Source organism: Balaenoptera acutorostrata, chromosome 16 (genome assembly GCF_949987535.1).
Source record: "Balaenoptera acutorostrata chromosome 16, mBalAcu1.1, whole genome shotgun sequence".
NCBI classification, from domain to species: domain Eukaryota; kingdom Metazoa; phylum Chordata; class Mammalia; order Artiodactyla; family Balaenopteridae; genus Balaenoptera; species Balaenoptera acutorostrata.
The window spans coordinates 56,739,959-56,756,767 of record NC_080079.1 but is presented as its reverse complement, the minus strand read 5'-3'; the positions used below and the strand labels follow the sequence as shown (position 1 = coordinate 56,756,767).

The 16,809-nt window shown below is 57.8% G+C and overlaps 1 protein-coding gene across 5 annotated transcripts in view; it reads left to right on the top strand.

Moving 5' to 3' along the window:
• The window catches only part of ZMIZ1 (zinc finger MIZ-type containing 1), a 233,972-nt gene that overhangs the window by 74,302 nt on the left and 142,861 nt on the right, over positions 1–16,809 (top strand). For 3 of the 5 annotated variants that reach the window (XM_057531061.1, XM_057531062.1, XM_057531057.1), the window contains exon 4: positions 15,101–15,181. The exons of 1 other annotated variant lie outside the window; for it this stretch is intronic. The gene's annotated coding sequence lies outside the window, so the exon portion shown is untranslated. Of the gene's footprint in view, positions 1–3,130; positions 3,270–15,100; positions 15,182–16,809 lie in introns of all 5 variants that reach the window. One more of the 5 variants, XM_057531058.1, reaches the window with a different exon arrangement.

The window sequence follows — 16,809 nt, the reverse complement described above, 5'->3', positions numbered from 1 at the left end:
TCTCTCCTTCCTTTGACAAACATTTCCTGGCAACCAAGTCTGTGCCAGGTCTGTGCTCAATACAAAGCACATTCCTGGCCCTGGAGATGCTCACTGCCAAGCTGACATCAGCAACGTCTCAGGGTGGGCTGAGGCCCAGGGAGAGGCAGCCATTGGGTGGGGATCAGGGTGTGACTGACCCCACAGGCTGCCCTAGGTTCTGGGGAAGCTTAGGCATACTTTCCCTGGATGGACTGAGGCCGATTCTACTAGGTGCCCGGGATGAGGGGCACAGAGAGCTGCCATCAGGGCCACACAGAGCATTGTCAGACCTTGTCTCTGTTGTGATAGGATTTGGGGGTGTTCAACCTGTAAGGGTCCCATGGGCTAATGAGCTCAAGGCCATTCTGATACAGCTGGAAAATTCCAATCCAGAAAAGGGATGGAGGTGGAGTGGCCACTGGTTGAGCTGGTGACACAGGCCAGCCATCCTGCCACCCATGACTGAATGTGGATTCTGGCCAGAGGTGGTTCTAAAGCCTGTGTATCTCCAGCCTCAGCTTGCATGCCCCCAGGGTCAGGAGGCTCACTACTGCCCCATCGCTGTCTCAGTAACTCTCCCTGGTAACTGGTGCCCTGGCCGCCCACCAGGCTGTAGTCTGGCTTGTTTTCTACCCTGCCCACCTCAGGCCCACAGACCTGAGGCTTTAGCCTCCTTGACCTAGTCCCTCCCAAGCTTCACTGCTTCCAGGAAGAGCATCTGGCTGGGCCCGCAGACAGCCCCATCAGGGCCTGTTTGATTGGACCAGTGTGGACATGTCATCAGTGTCCTGCGTTGGGCAGCCGAGGTGAGGCCAAAGTCAGCCCCTGCCCAAGTGAGCAGTCCCACCTTCCCAGCACAGCCCCTGGGGAGGCCCTTGGGCTGCCCACGGAGCACGCAGGAGACCTGGATCCCAGCTCCATTCCTGTCCCCAGGGTGATCTCAGGCAAGGCCCAGCCCCAGTCAGCCCAGACCACCTCCTGTTCGCGCTCCTCCCCAACACTGAGCTACAAGAGGCCTTTGTCCATGGTGGGCCCTCCGCACTTTCTGGCCTGTTTGCTTTCTGAGTCGCCGGTTTGCCAAGCAACCTTGAGAGAGACCTGAGATGCTTCTCCCATAGCCTGTGCCCTGGGCTGAGGGCCTTTGTTCAAACCTCTTCCCCCTCACTGGGCCAGGCCACTAACTTCTCCTTTCCCACCACATCCTCTCCTGTGGACAGGTGAGTCCCCAGCTCCTGAGGCACACGGAATGGGTTGGGTTCACCAGGAGACCATGGGTGGTCCCACAGCCCCTGGACCGAGTTCCCATCCCACCCAGAACTTGACGCTTTTAAGGATCCAGGCATCCAAAACTGGGGTGGGGGGATGAAGGTGTCTTGCTCTGGGTGCTGCTCCCATGGTTTGACATTACATTATCCCTGGCATGGGGACTACCCGGCCCGGCTGGGATGCCACAGCTTCTGCAGAGGTACCACACTGTCCCTCGTCTTTGACCCTTGGGAAGTTCTGCCTTTGAGGCCTGAGATCCATCCTTGTTCAGCTTCTCCCCTTGTCCTGGTCGCTTTGGCATGGCTCCTTGAAAGTGACTCTGCCCGAAGTGGGGGAAGACAGTGATCTGATCCCCAGGGAAGGGCTGATTCCTACAGCCTCTACTCAGCTGTGCCTGAAGTTCTGGCACAGAATAAAACCCAGTAGTGCTTTTTTGTCAAGGCCTCTTGCTAGAAAACAAATAGCTGGAGGTCTAGAGGTCAGAGGCCAAAGACCACTGAAGAGGCCAGGACAGCTGCCCACTCCTGCCCCAGAAAAGTTTGGTGCTTCTGAGGAAGCCTCCACAGGGCCCTGCTCTCTCCTGGTCTGGGCGGGGCCAGTGAGACAGGAAGCCAGGGCAGGCCTGGAGGATGGGACTCAGGGTGGCCTGGGCCTGAGCCAGGGATGAGGCGAAACCCAGCCCTGGCCTGGTCCCAGGGCCACAGGCACACAGGTCACCCACCCAACAGGAAACCCTGCCCGGCACCCCCTTTGTCCCACCCCGTGTTTCCCGCGGGTGGCGCTTCTACTGTTTCCCGTGGGAGCTGCTGCCAGGAATCATGCCCTCTTGAGAAAGGAAGCTGGACCTCAGGCTCGCGGCTGCCCTGCCTCTGACCTGTTTTCACCCCCTCCCAGGGCCTCCCGTTGGTGGAAGCTCTGGGTCCCTGACCGTCCTTCACCCACACATGCTGGTGACTTATCTTCTCCTAGATGATCAGTCACCTTTAGGGCCCTGGCAAGAGAAACCGCATAGTGGGGCCAGGCCTGGGAGCCTGGAGAGCAGGGTTTTTGTCTGGGATCCACCACCGGCTTGCTGGTGCACGTGGGCTAGTCACTCACCCACTCTGGGCCCCATCGGTAGAAAGGGGAGAGGAAGAAGCTTTGCCCAGCTATGAGCATCCCATGGGATAAAGGGTTTGGAGGTAGGATGAATCTATACCCTATAAGGACAACCAGGTTTGGGGTTAACTGCCCCAGATCCCCCCCCCCACCCCCAATGCATCTCAGATATCTCTACATCCAGCCCAGTGGGGAACAGTGTCTGTGATGGCCCCCAAGCAGGGAGTGACACGTGAGTGGCTGCCAGTGTCGCCATGGGCGATGCGGGTAGTGATGCTGGCATCACCCCTATCTGGGTCATCCCACTGACGACACAGGGGCAAGCTGGGCATCTGTGCCTGGGCAGGAGCCCTCCCTCCTCCCTCCTCCCTCCTCCCTCCTCCCTCCTCCCAGGACCTGAGAGGTGGAACATGCCAGCTCTCTCTGCTCTGCCCTGCTCAGGCAGATGGGCCAGGGTGGCAGCTTGTGGGCCGAAAGCTGGGGAGGGTGCAGTGCCGAGGGGCAGATTCTCCTGCCACTCTCCAGCCCTCCTCCTCCCTCCTGGTAGGTGCTCTGAGGATTTCAGTTTTCCTTTGGTTGTGATGTTGAGTGTAAGGTGCAGGGAGGAACAGGGCAACGATACTAAGAGCTGCAAACACTTCTGTAGCACTCTGTGGAGGTGCTGCTCCGATCCTTTATCTACAGGAATTCACGTTCACTGTGACAGCATCTCTGAGGTCACTACTCCTGTTGTCTCCATTTCCAGAGGAAGAAACTGAGGCACAGCCTGGTGAATCGACCTGCCCAGGGTGGTTACGCTGGGATTGAACCGGGCAGCTGACCGCAGAGCCCGTGCTCTTGGCCGCTGTGCTGCACAGCTTCTCTGACCCACCTCCCCCGACCAGGTACCCGCAGCCTAAGCCCAGCCCAGTATCAGGGGTTACAGCCTGTTCCCAAAGGAGGATGAAGGGGGAGGGTCAGGATGCCAAGGTGAGCAGACCCAAGTCGCCATGGCATTGGGTGAGCTAACAGACTCGGGGTCACCCTGACCTTGTGGACCAGCTAAAAGCTTGTTAGCAACAGGGAAGACCATAGGTCCAAGCAACCCAAGCCCCTGCGCTGTGTGGTGACAACTCAGCCTCCAGTGGTCTTGGACATGTTGCCGCTCTGAGCCTCAGCCTCCACGTCTGTCAAATGGGCCTTTCAGAGCCAGTGGCATAGGGAGCTGTAAGGAGTCCTTGAGGGTCTGGGAACACAGTGTCTGACCCCCGCGGCTCCTCGGGGGAGGTGTGAATTTCCTTCCCAGTGAGTCAGGCCACAGGGACGGGGACATTCCTGGCAGCAGGATTAATGTGGGCAGGGTGCCGAGGTGGGAGCCCAGACGTTATGGGTCAGAGTCAGGCTGGGGCCTTGAGTATGAGGGTGAAGAGTTGGAGCTGACCTCGTAGACAATGGGGAGCCATTGAAGTCCTTGGCCAGAGGAGTAATGCATCCTTGGGGAGAGGAACCTGGCAGCAAAAAAACCTAACATGCCCTTCCAGGTGTGGGGCCCCGATGCAAAGGGAGTCACGTGGCTAAGAAAGTTGCCCCTGGTGGGTGTCAACTCCAGCTTTCCTCCTGGGCGCGTGGTCCACAGGGCGCTGGCCAGCACAGGCTGGGAGTGTGGGCACGGCAGGGAGGAGCAGGGGCAGTGCTTATGCCTCTTCCTCTGCGTGTCCCGGAGTCCACCACCCCCGCCCCCTCCCGGCTCGGGTTGTCTGGCTTTCCCACCCAGCTCTGGGTGGGGCCCCGCCGCTCCTTCCTCCCTCTGTGGCTTTCTGGTCCTAAATGGGAGGGGACTCTGGAGGTTGCAGCGGGCTGTGGAGTGTGAGCCAGGGTGGGGACACTGGCGGTGGGTGGAGTCACGGGATGGGTGGCCGTGAGTCAGGAATTGCTGGGCCTGTGTGTCATCTGGCTGCGTGCTGTTCTGGCTTCCCTGCGTCTGTCTGCCTCATCTCTCCCACCCGCGTCTGCGCCTGTGGGCTGCTCTGCTGGGGCCACAGTGCTATTTCCAAGAGCTCCAAGCCCACGATGGAGAAGTCAGAGGAGCTGGACTCCAGGTCCCAGGCTCCCCCAACACTCAGGGTGACCTTGGACATGTCCCCTCCCTGCCTGAGCCACCATTTCTCCGATTGAAGAGTGAGGGTGGGGCTGCCCAGGGTTTCTCAGCTCTTACTGTACATGAGATCCAGGGCAGCTTTGAAAGATAGCGCACCCCAGACCACTTAAATCCCTGGGGCAGGGCCTGGAGCCTGGGTGGGAACCTCCGGCCTGCTCTCTCCACCCTCCCCAGGGCCCCCGCCCCAGGCAGCACCGTGGACCAGCATGTGGATTCTGGAGCCCAGGGCCTGCACTGGATCTAGCTCTGCCACTTTCTAACACCATGGGCAAGTGACTTCTTGTCTCTGAGCCTCAGTTTCCTCATCTGTGAAATGGGGAGGACCTTACCGCTGTATAGAATCGCCGTGGGGACTAATGGGTTAACCAGCGTAGCCAGTGCCTCTTAGAGCCGGGCCGAGGATGGATGTGGTGAGCACTGTGCAAGTGTCAGCTGCTGTGTTCTCTGATCTAAATCTGTTTTCACACCACCCCTCCCATCACTGCTCATTCATTCATCCATTCATCACTGCTCGAACATTCTGGGGGCAGGTCCTGTGCTGGGTGCTGTGGGCGACAGGAAGGAGACACCATTGTGGGGCTGGCCTTGGCCTGTCCAGGGGTCCAGTCCCAGAGGGCAGCTTCTGTCAGTCCCAAGGATTGATGGGCAGGTGGGGGGTGGCTCCCCCAAGAATCCCACCAAGTTGCTGGGCTGAGGGAGCCCCTTTCTTAAAGAACGCACAGAGACCTCAGCCTCACGGGAGAAGGAGGGGCATCGTAGGCTGGTCCTGACGGCCTCAGCTGGGAAGCACCTAGGAGTCCTCAGTGCCTCCTGGCAGGGGCCCTGGGACGCTCTCTGGGTGTGTGATGGCTCAGGCAGGGCTGGGCCCTGGGGCTGCCCAGGAAGGCCGGAGCAGCCAAGGTAGGCAGTGAACAGAACAGGGAACCTCCTCGTAGCCCATCTCCAGACCTGGCCCCATCCTCCACCTCCTAGACTCCTCCCAGCAACCCAGGACATTAGACAGGCACTAATGCCACTTTACAGATGGCAGATGGAGGCTTCAAGGGATCGGGAGGCACTTGCCCAGGTCAGGGAGGGTACGAGCCAAAAACAGGCTTGGAGCCCCCCCTCGGTGTTAGCAAGATCCGGTGAGACCAGTCAAGCTTCCCTGGGCGGCTGCATCAGTGGAGCATCTTGGGACAGGCTGCAGAATGCAGTTTGATGACTAATACACCCCGCAATCCTTTTCTTCCCCAGCCTTCCCAGCAGCGACCCTGCAGACCACAACTGGGCTGCCCTTGCAGGGAGGGCTGGCGTCCCTGCAAATAGCATGAGCTCCCGTGGCCTGGCTCCTCCGAGGGCCAGGGGTTGGGCGACCTTACCCCAGTGCAACCTTCTCCCTCCCCATTGCACCGTGAGTAAACTGAGGCAGGGAGAGGTGCAGGGACTTGGCTGCGGCCATGTGGCTTGCAAGCAACAGAAGTAGGACTTCATCCAGGCCTGGGTGACGTTAGTGCCCGTGCTCTGACCCGCTACCTCTTGCAAGCGAGAACGGCGCTCTCCTTTGTCTGGCATGTGTAAATCTGGGCCTTGGCCATCACTTCAGACTGGCCTGGCCCACGTGTGACCAGAATCCCAGAGGGATGCCTGTTTGGGGAGCGTGACCGCCGGGGGCTGGCCCCTGGCCCAGGACAGGGATCGTCAGGAACACTTGGTACTAGCGTTTTGCATGTGCTGTCGGGAGTGCCCGTGCCCTTCAGCCTCTCGACCTTCCCGCCTGCCCTGGGCCTGGAGTCCAGGCTGCCCTGTGGAGCGGCCAGCTGACGGGGCTGCCCAGTCCTGCACCAACCATGGGTGTCGTGTCAGCTCAGCCAATCTTCCAGCCAGTGTTAGCCCGGACCAGGAAACTGAGACCCGGAGGGACAGGGGGCTTGTGCGTGGGTCCTCAGCTCCTCAGTCTAACCTCCAACCAGAGCTGGCCTAGCTTCTCGTCCTGTCCCTCTCTGAACTTATGTCCCCTCCTCTGCAAGGTGGCAGGCTTAGACTGAGGACCTCCATGGACTCTTCTAAGCGCCTCTGCAGACCCAGTGAATGCTGCAGGGGATTTGGGATTGAGGGTATCACAGGGGTGAGGTTGAGATGGGCAGCACAGGGCCCTGCCACCCTAAGCAGAGTGGGCAGGGGCAAGAGACAAAGCCCATAAGAGGGGCCACTGGCAGAAAATTCCGTTTAAATCATCGGCATTGGGAGTGGCAAGCACCCAGGTGGGTGGCAGGGGCCCTGGTTTGGCCAGCCCCAGCCAGGTGCCCCTCTGGGCAAGACCCTGGCCCCTGGGAAGGGTGAGGCTATGCCCACGCATGGGGCCTGATGACATGGTGGGTGTGGAAGAGAGCCCCTGGCACAGAGCTTGTACCTAGAGGATGCTCAACACGTTTGGCCGTTCTGTGGGGAGGGATTGGGGGCCCCCCTCCTGGGAGCAGGTGTGACCCTCAGGAAGCCTATCTCTGGGGAACAGACCCACCGGGCTGGCTCTTCAGTCAGCCTCAGAAGGGGCCTGAAGCCAGGATTCATCTTCTCAGGATCTTTCTCCATCTTTTTGGTAAGAGATCCAGTGCCTCCCTCCCCAGCAAGACCCCAAGTCTGCACTTGGCAGCAAACCTGAGCCAGTGAGAACAGTGACAGTCCCTGTTTACCAAGCACTTCCTGTGCAAGTGCAGTGTGGGCATAATCTTGTTAAGTCCTTACAACTCTGTGAGAGGAGGGACTCATTATCCCCATTTAACAGATGAGGAATCTGAGGCCCAGAGAGGCTAAGTTTCTTGCCCAGCATCACAGCTCAGTGGATAGCAGAGCCACTGTACACACACATTCTGTTGTGTCAGAATCTAGAGCCACATTATGTGCCCTTAGTCCATGTTGTACCTCTCCCCTTGATTAGAGGAGAAATTGTTCATTTGACGGCTTGGAAAGAAGAGAGCCCCTTCCCTCTTCCTCCAGCAGGAGTGAGCCACGAGTCACAGCCAACTTCTGTCTGGTCTCAGTTTGCCCCATTGCGCAAGCCCGACATCAAGAGGCTGGGTGGCTCGGCACACACGTGCACCATGAGCCGGAGCGCCTCTGAGAAGCAGGTTGGGTGAACGTCGTTCCTCGGGGCCTGGGTGGTGCTCGTGGAGAGAGCGAGGACTTTCCCCTCTGATAGGGCTCTCCCGAGGAGGTGCCACTCCAGCCTGGCCTTGAAAACACAGCAAATTGGGATTGGGCTCTGGGTGAAGCTTTGGCGGGTTCGCCGGGGATGTGTCTGCATGTGCCCTTGAACGCAGCTTTCCCCTGCTCCTGATTTCACCTATCATTTTCTCTTCAGTCTGAGGCTTTTCTCCTGACGAGCCTCTGGGCCTTTGCCCAGGAGGGGTGCCCTCCTGCCTGAGAGACTCTTCTCAAGAGCGTGATGCCCTCGACACGCCGTTTTGCTGCCCTCCAGCACTCTGTCCTAGAATTACTCTGTGTCTTGCCCGCCTCGCATTAGACAGTGTGCGAACACCCTTGGGAAGCATCCAGGCTGGCGATGTTGGCCTTTGACCGTGCCCTCCTCTCCCCACCCATCCACTCCTACTCTTTTCCCTTCTCCTTCTCTTCCTTCTCTGGCACAAAGTAGGCAGTGTCATTAGCTGTCGGGAGAAGGAAATGAATGAATGGGTGGATGGCATAAACAGACATGAAGGGGAAGCAACCTAAGTGTCCATCGACAGATGAATGGATAAAGAAGATGTGGCACATATATACAATGGAATATTACTCAGCCATAAAAAGAAACGAAATGGAGTTATTTGTAGTGAGGTGGATGGACCTAGAGTCTGTCATACAGAGTGAAGTAAGTCAGAAAGAGAAAAACAAATACCGTATGCTAACACATATATATGGAATCTGAAAAAAAAAAAAAGGTTCTGAAGAACCTAGGGGCAGGACAGGAATAAAGGCACAGATGTAGAGAATGGACTTGAGGACACGGGGAGGGGGAAGGGTAAGCCGGGATGAAGTGAGACAGTGGCATGGACATATATACACTACCAAATGTAAAACAGATAGCTAGTGGGAAGCAGCCGCATAGCACAGGGAGATCAGCTCGGTGCTTTGTGACCACCTAGAGGGGTGTGATAGGGAGGGTGGGAGGAAGACGCAAGAGGGAGGAGATATGGGAATATAGGTATATGTATAGCTGATTCACTTTGTTATACAGCAGAAACTAACACACCATTGTAAAGCAATTATACTCCAATAACAATAAAGATGTTAAAGAAAAAAGAAAAAAACATGAAGGAACAACCCCTAGAAGTCCGTTTATAGCCCCCATTTTCCAAATGAGGAAACCAAGTCTCAGAGATGTTAGGTGGGCAGAGAGGTTTTGGAAGCCCCTACCTTTCCCAACACCCTCTGCTTCCGTCCCGCGGTGCCAGGTGTGGCCCCAGGTTTGTGCTGGGCGTCTCCTGACCACCAGAGCTTTTCCCACCTGGAGGCATCCCTGAGGTCCCAGCAGCAGACTTGCCAGGCATACACTTCATTCAGCAGAACCTGCCAGTCTGCCCTGCCCCAGTCACTTGCGAAGTTTCCATGCAGGAGAGAGGGAGGCGGGAAGCCGAGGGGCACGCAAAGAGGGGCATGCAGCAAGGACCTGCAGGGCAGGGCCAGACAAGACGCACTGGGCTTCCTGGGCCTGGGTGTGGGCAGGCTGTCAGAACAGTCAGAATATTCTCAGCAGAAGTGAAGACATACAGGATTATTGAACCAAGGGTAGTTTGTGATTCTCAGGCAGCCCTGGCCAGGAGTTTCCCCAGACCCCAAGCCACCAGCTTCCTAGGTCTGTTTACTTATCTTTTCCTTGAGGCCACCTGCAGCTGCTGTCCTTTGGGGAAAAGACTCAGGATTTCAGGCCTCCCCTGAGCACTCAGGGCCGTCCAAGCCTCTGTGCTCAACCCCGCTGTCCCTGGAGTGAGTACGAGGGTCTCACAGCTGGAGATAACCAGGCACCCAGTTTTAATTTTGCAAGGAGAAAGAAACACCGTCCAAATGTCTGGAAGTTCTGGGCAGGGAAAGCTCACTTGGGAGAACTATCAGGGAAGGCAGCATGGTGTAGGCGGTCCTTTGGGCATTGGAGGATGGACAGGGTTCCGATGGGCAGAGCTGGGACCACAGAGCTGTTGAAGGCGTGGTTTGGGGTAATAAGACAGTGCACGTTCTACCACTTCCAGCTGCATGACCACTGGTATCTGCTGCAAAGTTTCTTCATCTATAAAACAGGTCTTGCAGTTCCCTGGTGACAGAATCGTGCTGAAGATGGAGTGAGGCAGTGAAAGCTTCTGGGGCTGTTGAGGAAGGGCCCTGGCAGGCGGGGGAATCTGCCGGGTTTGTCACATCTTGAGCATAATGGGTGTGTGTGTGTGTGTGTGTGTGTGTTATTGGCAGCAGGTATGAGGATCTGAGGCCTGGTGACAGCCCTGAACTGCAGGCCAAGAGGTGGCATTGGTGTAGCCCCTGCCCACCATACCACACGGGGTGGTCCAGCTCCCTGCCCCAGTGGCTTGTGGGTAGGTCGGTGTTCTGGCCAGTGTTCTGCTCTACAAGGTCAGCCTGGGGCCTCCCCTAGTGGGTGAGTAATTAGACAATTCAGAGCTGCCTTTTTCCTCCTGGCCATCAGGCCTTGGTTTTCACATAGGCCCAGTTAAAACTGGGTGACTGGTTATCTCTGTCTCTTCCCCATGTCTGGATTCCCCCAGCTTGGTGAGGTCAGAGAACATGTATTCCAGGAATGTGGGAGGCGGGACAGCCTGCCTGGTTTGGATAACCATCGGGGTAAATATTTGCCTTGCTCCTGGAGCCAGCACTGGCTGCCAGGGTAGGACGGGGGGCCTGTTCCCAGGGTCATGTAAGGGGATGCTTCCCTGGGTGGGTCTTTGAGGAGAAGGAGCCCAGGCGAGCCTGGGAGCTGGGTCTGAGGCCACCCTGCCTGTGCAGGGCCCCTGAACCAGCAGCTGTTCGGCCCATCTGTAAAGCAGGGGTAGGCAGAGCTGCCTGGTCCAGCTCAGGTGAGGAGGATCGGCCCCACGTGAGAGCCAGTTCAGGTCAATCAGTTCAGCCCGTGGAGCAGCAGGTTGGATCCGGTTTGGGTGGGTGCCCACATGACCGTGTTCTGGTCCCCACTTGACCACTTATGACCTTGACAGTTAACCCTCTCCCAGACTTGAACAGTCACCATTCGCTGACCTGCTCTTGCGTGGCACCTGCATCTACACACCCATGTCTCGTTAAACCCTCACAGCCACCAGGGCATGAGGGGAACGTGTGTGTGATTAGCAGCAGATGACAAGAGCCCTGAACTTCAGCTCAGCAGTGCCACTCGTGTGGTCCCCTGCCCTGCGACCACAGCGGGGCAGTCCAGTCCCCTCGCCCAGAGGCCTGGGGATAGGTCAGTGCTCTGGCTACCATCAGGCTCTACAAGGTCAGCCTGAAGCCTCTCCTGGTGGGTGAGTATCTGGAGGGGCAGCTAGTGCCTGTTTAGAGAGGAGATGGTCAGAGATGCCAAGTGACTTGCTCAAGGTCACCCAGCATTAAAGGGCAGAGCAGGGATTCAAACCCAGCTCTACCCACCCTTGCCCTCGACCTCACCACTGAGGACAGGGCCGGGCTCCAGGCCAGAATGTGGGCTCCCAACCCTTGGCGGCTTAGAGAACAACTGGTCACTTAGCCAAGGGCACAAGAGCCCTCATGATGCCCCACATCCTGGACACCCTGTGGCACGGGCGCCTCTGTCCTCCAAGAATCCCTAGTCAGCCCTGCATCTCTCTGGGCCAGCCCCAGCCCCAGTCAGCTTGGCCTGGTGCCTCCACCCAAGCCCACACCCAGGTGGGTCCTTCCTCCCAGGGGATCCATTAGAGGAGGAGGGGATGGGAAGGTGACTGTGGCTGGGAGAATCCATCTGGGTCCTGGGACAGTCCCCACCCCTGAGTGACCTCTGCCAGACCCAGCCTTGCCACTTCCCAGCTGCAACACCCCTGGCAACTCTACCCTCCCTCGGAGCTCAGTGTCCTCTGCAAAATGGGTACTCGTTCCCGCCCTGCCCTGCCCCCAAGAGTGCCAGACACGCGATGAGAGTGAAAGCACGTTTCAACCTGTGATCTGCACACCGCATCTTCTGCCCCTTCCTGCCCTCGCAGCCAGAAGCGGCCCTGTGGTCAGGGTGTCCCCTTCACCCAACCTGGAGTGAGAGTCCTGAGCTGAGGATGCCCAGGAGAGCCCTTTGGGCAGTGGGGCACCTATCCGTCTGGGAGCCTGGGTGGGCCCTACCACCCCCCTGGGCCCTGAGTCTCAGGCTGTGCACCGCCCCATGGCACCGAGGGCCCTTTAAGCAGAGAACACTTACCTGCGTGGGTCCATGTCTTTTATGGTTGTGGTCTGCTCAGGCTGGGAGCAGGCATGGGACACCTCTCCCTGGTCTCACCAGGTGGCCAGACCCTTACAGGCTGTGAGGCTCACCTAAGGGCACCCAGGGGGCCGGGGATGGGGATGGATGATTTCACCTCTGTGTTCACAGCCCCATCTGGGCCTGAGCTCCCTCACCTCCACCCCAACCTGTTTGAGCAGCCAGTGTGAGTGAGGCCCAGCACAGGGTCAACGGAGCCCGGGTGCCCAGTGCCAGCTGGGCAGGGTGTGGGCTCCCTGGCTGGTCATCTGGTAGTGGGCAGAGTCTGAGTGTCGGCAGACCACCAGCTCATGTCCGGGCTCTGTTCCTATTACTTATTCGCTCCTTACTACCTGCATGACCTTAGGAAGCTATAGAAGCTCTCTAGGCCTCGTGTGTAAATTGGGGGTGCTCTTTAGTTTCGACCTCATAGCATTTCACCGAGGGCTAAAGGAATATCCCAGGCATAACCCCCAACGTGGACCCAATCAAGGCGAGCTCCTGGTCCTTTCTCCTTCCCACGTTGAGGTCCAATACAGGTTTATGGGGAAAAGGGTCAGTCCCCAACCAGGGGAGTTCATATCCTGGTGCCCCCTCTGTGTGGTGCCCTTGCTGTATGACCTTGGACAAGTTTCTTCCCCTCTCTGGTCTGTTTGCCCCTTTGCCCAAGCCCAACAGCAAAGAACCAGGGATGGCTGGGGGCAGAGAGGCACGAGCACGTGCGCCATGAGTCCAGGCGCCTCTGCAAGGCAGGATGGGCAGACGTTGTTCCTTGGGGCCTGGATGTCGCTCACCGAATGAGCGAGGACTTTCCGGCTTCTGTCTCAGCTGCCAAAATAATTATTTTCTCTTTGTCAGTGGGTCTGCGGCCAGCTTGCCTTTGGGAAAGGCCTGAGCTGTGGTCAGTGGGGAAGCAGGAGGCTGATTCCAGTTCTCCCCCAGCCACTGACTTGCTGCGTGACCCCGGGACGGGGGCAGGTGCTGCTCTCTCCAGGCCTCACTTTCCTCCTCTGTGAAATGGGAGAGTTAGAGTCAAGGGCCGTTTGTGTCCCCATGGCTAGCAGAGTTTGGGGACTGCCAGAGTCGAAGAGTCAGGACACAGAGATATTCTCTTTCCCGTGTGGGGTGGAGGTGCCAGGCTAGGCTGTGGGAGCCTGGGGCTCAGGACCCCAGCACTCCATGGAGGCCAGCACCAGCTCCTGCAAGGTAATTTAGCCTCCGCTGACATGGCCGGAAAGCTGCCTGCGTGTCCGGCACTCATATGCGTTACCTTATACTGTCTGTACCACTCTTAGAGGGAGGACCCCTCCTTCTCTCTATATTGCCTCCCACAGATAAGGAAACAGAGGCACAGAGAAGTTTAAGAAATTGTCCAAAGCCACATGGTAAGGGGATGAAACCAGGACTTGAACCAGATCATTTTTATTATTGAGCCCACCTCTCAAATGCCAGGCCTTGGTGCCCTTTACTGAAGCCATAGGCACCCACTTCACTCCCTGGGAGACCCTGCCCTGCTGCACAGCGGGTCTGAGGCCTCCGCCAGACCCCCACATGTGCGGGAGCCCACAGTTAATGTGGCCTATGCACGCCCACTCCTGCTGTAGCCACGGGCCTCATCCCAAGAGGCGCTCAGCCCTGTAGGCAGGTTTCCCATATCTTTTTTTTTTTTTTAATATTTATTTACTTATTTGGCTGCGCTGGGTCTTAGTTGCAGCATGCAGGATCTTCGTTGCCGCGTTCGAGATCTTTTGATTGCAACTTTTGATGTGAACTCTTAGTTGCGGCACGTGGGATCTAGTTCCCTGACCAGGGATCGAACCCAGAGCATACAGCCTTAGCCACTGGACCACCAGGGAAGTCCCATGGTTTCCTGTTTCTTAGAGGAGGGCACGCAGGTGCAGGGAGCATGGCGATCACCCGGAACCATCCAGCGAGGTGCCTTCATAGCTGGGACTCAAACTCTGGGCTCTGTGGCTCCCACCCTGCAGCCAGGACTCCAGAGAAGCCTCCCTGCCAGGCCCCTGGGTCTGGTCCTCCTGGATTCCCGTGGGGCCCAGTGGGTAGGGAGGAGAGGGGAGCACTGGTGGCACGTTGTGGAGATGGTGCAGCTGGACCCGCTGCAATGGGGGGCTTGGGTCCTGGGGTCCCCACATACCCAGTGCACCAGCGGATCCTGCCACTTCTGCCTTCTGTTCCCTCTGCTCTGAGCACCACAGTCTCTGGCCCAGACCCCTGGGGCGGCCTCCGCACGGGTTTCCCTGGCTCCTCCTGTCCCTTCTAAGCCCTTCTCCCTAGCAGCCATGGGGATCTGTTCAAACTAGACCTAAGCTCATGTCCCTCAGCTGCTCAGACTCTCTCATGGCTCCCCTACACCCTCGCAATGATCAGGCCTGCCTCTTGGCTGTCACTCACCCCACCCCCCCCTCCCCTACCGCACCCACCGCACTGCCCATTCTCAAGTCTTCTGCTGAGCCAGTCTATTTACCCTATCTTGGAGTCTTCACATATACTGTTCCCTGTGCCTGGAACACTGTTCCATGCATCTTGGCCTGCCTCTCTCTGGCTCATCCTTCAACTTTACTTCCCCAAAGAGACACCCCTGAAACTTGAGTTTATGCTGTGTACGGTCGCCCTTGTACTCGTTCTTTCTGGCAGACATCACTGGTAATTATGTATTGTTTGGTTCTTTGCCTATTATCAGAGTTCCTACAGGTCAGGGACCACTGTCCTGTTCACAGCTCAGGGTGTTTGCTCAATGTCTCTTGAGTGAATGAACGAATGTCGAGTGCTTCTGTCACCATATGTCCTTAGAGCCTCCCAGAAACCCTAGGAGAGATCATTGTGATCCCATTTAACAGGTGACAAAACTGAAGCCTGGAGAGGCCGGGAGCTTATCCACGATCACATAGCCAGTAGCTGGCAGATGTGGGGTGTCAGGGGCCTGTTTGTGTTAGGGCTCCCCAGCATGATGCCCCTTTTCCTCTCCATCCTTCAGATTCCGCATCTATCAAGTGGGGATGAATGGTTTGGCCGGCAGTAAACGTTCCAGCAGGTGGGCAGTGGGGGTGGGGTGCAGTGGGGAGATGCGGCAGCAGGTCATTTCTGGGGCCCCTGCTGTGAGTGGTCCCTGACCACCCTTCTCATTGCAGCCGGATGGAGCTGGAGTGAGGCAGAGGGGCCGCCAGCTGCTGACCGGCACGTGGGACGCTGGTGATTCGTGGGTCACTGAGGTAGGTGTGCGGCTGGGCTGGGGGGGGCAGCTTGGCCTGGATGCTTGGGGAAGGGGCAGTATGTCCTGAGTGGGGGACAGGTGCCGGCCCCGGCACACTGCGCCTTTGTCTGTGGCACAGCCCTCATGGGTGGGATTGGGTGCAGCACCCACCCCGTCCCCACTGAGACCTCATCGGCCCCCAGAGGGGCCTCGAGGGGCCTCTTAGGCCTGGCCTGTCTCTACAGTGGTTGCCAGGGCAGGGGTGGGGAGATGCACACAGAAAGAGGGGCAGGTTTGGCATCCCCTGCATTGGCACAGCAGCCCTGTCTGTACCACTCAAGCCCGTGGCACATGGGCTTCATGCAGTATAAGCAACATGGCAGCTACACGGGAAGAGGCCTGGGTGGGCAGAGAGGCCTGTTCGCTGGGCTGGGTGCTGTGGCTGGCCCACCCCCTTCTCTCCCACAGTCGCACTGAGGTGCACACCTGAGCACTCACAAGCCTCTGGGCTCTGGGGTCAGAGTGCCTGCGTGCAAATCCTGGCCCGGCCACTCGTCCACCATGACCTTGTGCGGTTTCTTTGTGCCTTGGTTTACCTGTCTGTAAAAGAGGGATTGGGATCACAGCACCGGCGCCCACAGGTGCACTGGCACAGCTGGCACACAGTAAACACTCTGGACCTGTCATATTCCTCAGCAATGTAGGGCCCCTTCCTTCTTGCATACCTCAGTTCCCACCATCCCTCCTACCTGAGGGCCCACCAATGCCGGGATAGAGACCAAGTGGTCGTCCAGCCTGATGAGGGAGGGGGCTTGGGCCCCCCAGGGAACTCCCGGGAGCAACTGGAGCCCGAAGGTCCCGAGCTGAGCCTCCCGGGCCTGCCTCAGGCCCGGACACCAGTGTGTCTCATCCCAGAGTGGCATTTCAGGGTTGATGACACTTGGCCCTGTGCCAGAGGGCAACCCGTGTAATCCCTCTTTACTCTGTGGCTCCCAACCCAGAGATGAGAGGCTGTCACAGAAATGCTGACTTGGGCCAGGGCCTTTTGTCCCAAGGCTCTGGGGCCCAGCCAGGGGAGCCCGAGTCTTCGTCCTGACGTGAGGCCCTGCCCTATCGTCTCCCTGCTGCCCTCAGCATCTCTCCTGAGGCCCCAGTGCTCCCAGGTACCCACAGGCAGGGCCAGGCGAGCCCTGGGCATCCTCTACGCTTCAGCCAGACTCTGCAACCAGGGAGCAGGCCTTGCTCTCGCTTCCTGCTGTAGGAAATCCTGACTTCCTCCTATCAGCTGCACGACCTTGGGCAAGTCCTTTCACTTTTGTGAGCATTCTCATCTGAAAATGAGGATAATCATACCAACGTTGCTGAGAGGGCTGTTATGAGGATACTTAGAAGCCTGGAATATTTTAAGTGTTGCAGCTTGGTGAGAGTCGGCTGTGTACCAGGCACTAGGCTCCTTAAATACATATTTCTCCACACAGTAATCCCACGAGGAGGTATGTTGAATGCCTTATTCTCCAGAGGCTCATCGTGGTTAAGAAACCCACAGAGCTGTATGTGGTGGAGTGGGGATTTGAACCGGGAGAGGTACCTTGGAATTAAGCAGCCCACGATGCTTTAGAGACCAGGGGTGGAGCCATAGGGCAGGCT